At 39.0% G+C, this 6,000-nt stretch overlaps 1 long non-coding RNA gene across 1 annotated transcript in view; it reads right to left on the bottom strand.

Moving 5' to 3' along the window:
* Positions 1–212: 212 nt before the first annotated feature.
* Positions 213–6,000, bottom strand: part of LOC122222490 — a 44,390-nt gene continuing 38,602 nt past the window's right edge. The window contains exons 2-3 of the long non-coding RNA XR_006203784.1: positions 2,126–2,240; positions 213–381 (exon numbers count right to left, since the gene is read on the bottom strand). This is a non-coding gene — a long non-coding RNA (uncharacterized LOC122222490). The remainder of the gene's footprint in view (positions 382–2,125; positions 2,241–6,000) is intronic.

The raw sequence follows: 6,000 nt of genomic DNA, 5'->3' as shown, positions 1-6,000 counted from the left end.
CTGCTGAATTTAGCTACCCTTCTTTCCTCACCTCTGTGTCCTTGAAAGGCTCTTAGTATCACATCCTCTACCTTTAACCCTATTTCAAGTAGTGACTGATGAACAGCTGAGGAAGATGTGTGACACTTTCTGTGGCTTTGACTTCTATGATCCCATGATTATTTTCTAGGTGAACAAACAATAGCTATAAAATAGATCCAGTAAGTTTTTGTAGCAGATAGTCTACAGACAACAGATATTTATTGAATGCCAAAGGTATAAAGCATTCCAAGTAGTTGAGATACATTAAAAAATAAATAAACCAAGTTCTTGCTCTTAATTCACAGGCACTGACCATTTCACTTCTGACTGTTCCTGCTTACTTCTATCACAGAGATCACACTGAAACAAAAAAAGGCACAGATGCAGACCTTAATCTGAGATGTGTTTCTACACCTACAAAATAAAACTCAGTGAAAATCCCTTTGACTACAATAAGTAATTCCCTCCCAACAGTTTATGCAGACCTAAAAAAAGTCTAGAATTTAACCATTTTATACTCCCTCTGTGTGGAAAAACAACCAAATAATTCCTCTATGGAAATTTTCTGTATCTTGATAGGGCTTTGGGTAACCCTGGCTTTTGTATCAGTCAAAACTGATCTAATTGTACACTTGAGATTTGGATATCGCTGTGACATAAATTTTACCCAACATACATAAACTGAAAATAAATATTAAACTCCAGTTAATTATATGCATGCTGAAATATCTAGGAGTAAAGTATACTTATGTCTGCAACTTACTTTGCAATATATCAAAAATAAGATGGATGGATAGAAGGCAAATATAATACTATGTTAAGAATCAGACTCTAGGTAATAGGTTCTTTCAACAATTCTTTCAAATTTTCTTTATATTCAAAATTTTCATGAAAGTTTGGTTGGTGGGGAGGGAATGGTCCCCTACAGACCAATCAATTTGCACAGTGGTACCAATTCTGGGATCACAATGAGTTACACAGATAACTCTATGGAAAAAATAAAACATCAGCAGCAAATAATACAAATATGATAGATGATGAAGGAGTGAGATTTATTTTCTATGCATATGGAGGACAGGGAGGAAAGAACATTAAAAAGCTTTTTTTATTTTTTTTTAACGTTTATTTATTATTGAGAGACAGAGAGACACAGAGCGTGAGCAGGGGAGGGGTAGAGAGAGGGGGAGACATAGAATCTGAAGTAGGCTCCAGGCTCTGAGCTGCCAGCACAGAGCCCAACGCAGGGCTTGAACTCACAAACTGTAAGATCATGACCTGAGCCGAAGTCGGTTGCTTAACTGAGCCACCCAGGCGCCCCAAAAAGCTCATTTAATATCACCCTGCTACAGAAAAACCTGCAACCACTAGCTGAAAACCATGAGGGAAGTTTTTTAAAAAATATCTGCAAGGTGTGTTTTTTTTTTTAAGTATTTTTATTACACTTGAAAACGGAGGGTTTGGTTTCTGTTTCAGGGTAATAAACTGCCACTACTGCCTTCAAAGGAAGGGGATCACACTGAGTGAAGAGCCCTCTACTGTAGAGCACCTTGATAGGTTTGGAGGTAGGGGTAAGACAGGAAGAGAGAAGGAGGCAGAGGGAGAGGGAAGGGAAAGAGGGCAGGGAAATATGAAGGAAAGCTTAACAGAAAGAGGGAAAAGAATCTGAAGTCCAGGGCCAAGAAGGGAGAAAGAGGAACCAACTAGATAAAAGCTGAAACAAAAGAATTCAATAAAACCCCATGGTGGTGGGTGGCCAAAGGACATTTTGAGACCTGAGAGGCTGCCTGATTCATTTGAGGTTTGCATTGCTGTTATAGAAACTCAGCTTGCTATCCTTTCTCCAAATCTTCACTAAAGGCTCTTAAAGTCATGAATGTTTAATGTGAACGGGCTTTTAGGCAGAGAGCTCAGTTTTGTTTCTGGGTCAATGGAGTGCAGAAATCCTGAGGAGGGCTTTAGACTCCCACAGGCCTTGGAATGAGAGGTGTCCAAGTCAATTTTATGGAAATCTCTAGGGCTCAGGATGAATGGGAAGTGGAGAGGGCAGACATTGGCTTATTTAAGTTAAAACTTGCCTGCAGAGGAAAAAAAATTTCAAACTCACTTTTTTTCTCATCCATTTTTAACCCAGAAAACCCTCATTGTCAGGTTTGGAAACTGAAGAGTCATCTTCAACTTTTGGTGAGCAGTCTCTTTTCATGGGGTAACACTGCCACCTACTGGTAATTGTAAAAAATACCTTTTACAATAGTTTTAAACTTGCAAACCTTAGAGAATTGGGTAACTTTAGAGTCTTTCATTTACTGGCAAATTCTTCCTTTGTGCTCAAACACAAACTTGTAGGAGATTCCTAGTCCTCAAAGACTTTATATTATCTAATGGCAAACTTAACAAAAGCGCCTTCTTACCTTTCAGGATTCGGCCATCATTTCATCAGTATAATCTTTCTTGACGGTAGATTCCCATCCTTCTGAGACAGAAATTGACTACTCCCTCCCTTGGGCCCTACTCCACCCTGTACACATTTCTTTCTTAGCACATACTACTGTACTTACTTTATTACAATTGTCTGTCTCCCATAACCAGACCATAAACTCCTTAAAATTTAAATACTGTATCTCTTCCACATTTATATCCCCAGTATCTGGAACAGAATCTGCACATTACAGCTAATATATGATAAATGAAAAAATTAGTGACAATTAAAAAGCACAAGAAAGGCAAGCACCACTCTATAAAATTTTTATTAATTCAAAACAATTTTAAATACACATTTTAACTCTAAAAGTGCACATTATGTACTTCTTTGTGTAACTTTTACCTTGTCCAAAAAAACACATTTTTACAAAATCCATATATATGAAATCAGTAAAGAACAAATAGGAAGTTATGTTACCACATAATTTTCCCATCAGCATATAAATGCATTAACTCTTGATTATCATAGGATAATCTAAAATAGGATATTAGTGGACTCTGTCATCAGCTCTTAAGAAAATCAAGTAAAAAGAAACACTCAGAGTAAATACATTTTATTTGATAATGAGTCAGCATTGCTAGGGTACAAAGGAATCTGAAGCTTGTATTACTTGAATTATCCATATTAGTTACATAACCCAGGATCAGAGAGTTGAGTTTGGGATCTATTGAGATCCTCGTATAAATTCTAGGGAACCCGAGAGCACCCAGATATCTCCTTGGAAATTAATTTCCCTATGGGGAAAGATAATTGGCTCTCAACTAAGTCTATCTGAGTATGAACAAAAACTAAAGAACTCCCGCCTTCAAAATTCTCTGGGAAGGCATTTCCAGGGAATATGGCCACTCACCTTCAGTCAAGATAGGGTCGAAGAATGTGCAAAAGAAGGGTCAGCCTTATGACCTGGCCCTGTTTCACAATGTTTCACAGGGCTCTGCGCACATGCACTGTTAGCAGATAACCTGGACACCTTACCTAAGCAAAATCTGATGTAAATTACTTTATGTTCTTCCCATTTGCATCAGATGTTCCATTTACCATTCATTCTTCTTTCTTTCTTGTCTTCCTTTCTAAGGTTGATCTCATCCTTTCCCAGTTAAGTTCTGAGACCTTAATTCATAAACCACCTTTCTTTAGTCTTTCTCCTTTTCCTGCACCAGTTCCTCCCTATATATTAAAAAACTCTTCATGAGTCCTGTTTCTGAAGATCCCAGTGACGTATCTTCATCTCTTCTTACTTTCACTGTTAACCTTCACAAAAGATTTTACTTACTGCTACAATTCTCTTCTCCCTTTTATGGCACAATTCCTTGAAATCTGAGTTCTCCCAGATTCATGTGTTTGCAGTTTCCCCAAAATGACCAATAACTCCCCAGTTGTCAAACTCAGTTACTCCTACTCTATTTCTGAAGCCTTTGACAAAAGTGATTATTGCTCTTTACCAACACACGGTTCTCCCACTCTTCTGCACTCCATCCTCTTCATACTTCTCCTGATCAGTTATCAGTTTCCTTCCCTGGAACCTCATCTGCCATCTACCTCTAAAATAGAAGGTAGAAGATGTACTAAACAGATTAGTCCTCATCTCGGTCTCATGTGACATACACTTCCTTAGGGATTTCATCCATTATTTATGTCCTCATTGACTTGGCAAAGACCTATTAATGGTCAACCATGTGACCAGTACTTCGTTCCTTGGAGCTTGTGATTTAGCAATGAACAAGAACTGACAAGATCCCCATTATCATTTATTGATATTCTAGTGTGCATGTGTGTTGGAAGGGAAGGGTGGATAGTGACAGATACTAAATAAATTAAAAGGGCAAATGGACAAGAAAGTATCAAAATAAATTTCTGAGCTTTGTCAGAAAAAGCCTCTGAGTTCAGCTTTCCCAAGGTTGGCATAGGTCAGCCCCAAAGCATCTAGCTACGGAACTTGCCAGTTGAGGTTTCTGAGTCTGGGTGACGATCATGTCTCAGAGTAAGCTACCTAAGCTGAGTTGTCTCTAACTTCTGGCCAGCTCTCTAACACCAACAGCCATGTCAGCCAAGAAACATCATTAGGCTCTGACCAAACTGCAGGAGAAGAGTCCAAATGCTGACAGGGAGAGCAGCAGGAACAACAAAGGACATCACCACGGCAACCAGAGGAGCCTTGAGACAGTACATGAATCTAAAAATTCTGACTTCTTCAAGCAATGAGATCATAGAAGCCACCTCTCCACCACAAACCCAGATGCTATCTTAAAGTGAAAAGCTAACAGAGACCCTGAGCAGTTATATTAAAACATTAAGCACTGTTGAAAGGAATTTTTTTAATTCTTACATGAGCCTAAGTTTTAAACCTGATTAAAACAATTTCCTTGTAATTTTTGCTGCTGTTATTTGTTTGCTCCCTCATACACTCATTCCCCCAGGGAACAGGTTGAGGACCACAAATGGTATATCAGAGCTGTTGATAGCAAATAAACTCTTCACTGTAGTTATGAGTTATGAAATGGGTAGACTTATGACATGGCTACATTTATGTCTCTAATTCTGACTTCTTGCTTGAGTTCCAGATCAGGACTGCTTTTTTTTCTTTTTGTTTTTTAGGACTTTTTAAAAAATATTTGTTTGTTTGTTTATTTATTTTTGAGAGAGAGAGAGGGAAGGGCAGAGACAGGGAGACAGAGAATCCCAAACAGGCCTGTGCTGTCACCACAGAGCCTGAACTCATGAACGGTGAGATCATGACCTGAGCCAAAATTAAGAGTTGTACACTCAAACAACTGAGTCACCCAGGCACCCCCAGACCAGGATTTCTAAGTCTGGTGGCCAGAAACAAAATGTATCTCTCCCACCTACAGACCAACTTTTTCCTGAATCCTTTGAATCATTAAAATGAATTTCTGATCCTCCTAATCAATCACATTGAAAACTTTGGAGTCTCCAAACTGTCAGAAACCTAACCTGAAACACTGCTCAGATATGTTTATTTATATTCTCACTGCCATTCTACTAACTCAGGACCTCTTTAACTCCCATCTAAAACATTATAAAGTCTCGGGGCACTTGGGTGGCTCAGTCGGGTAAATGCTGACTTGGGCTAAGATCATGATCTCACGGTTCTTGAGTTCAAGCCCGCAATAGGCTCTGTGCTGACAGCTCAGAGCCTGGAGCCTGCTTCAGATTCTGTGTGTGTGAGTGTGTGTGTGTGTGTGTGTGTGTGTGTGTGTGTGTGTGGGTGCGTGCGCGTGTCTGTCTCAAAAATATAATAAACATTTTAAAAGTTTTTTAAATAAAATATTACAAAGTCTCTTAACTGGTTTTCCTGGGGACAGGGCATGAGGATGGGCTTGTGGGAGTAGACACAAAGGGTACAGATGTTTGTATCACATATTAATACCCACAGAGAACACCTACCACAAAAGAGGCACGAAACAACCAAGTATACAGAATACTAACCAACTGATATCTTGTAGCTTCTGCCACTGTCCCCTTAGTGCTGGCGTAATGGA

This window comes from Panthera leo, chromosome B3 (genome assembly GCF_018350215.1).
Source record: "Panthera leo isolate Ple1 chromosome B3, P.leo_Ple1_pat1.1, whole genome shotgun sequence".
NCBI lineage: Eukaryota > Metazoa > Chordata > Mammalia > Carnivora > Felidae > Panthera > Panthera leo.
The sequence above is the reverse complement of the archived record's forward strand: the minus strand, read 5'-3'. Positions and strand labels throughout refer to the sequence as shown.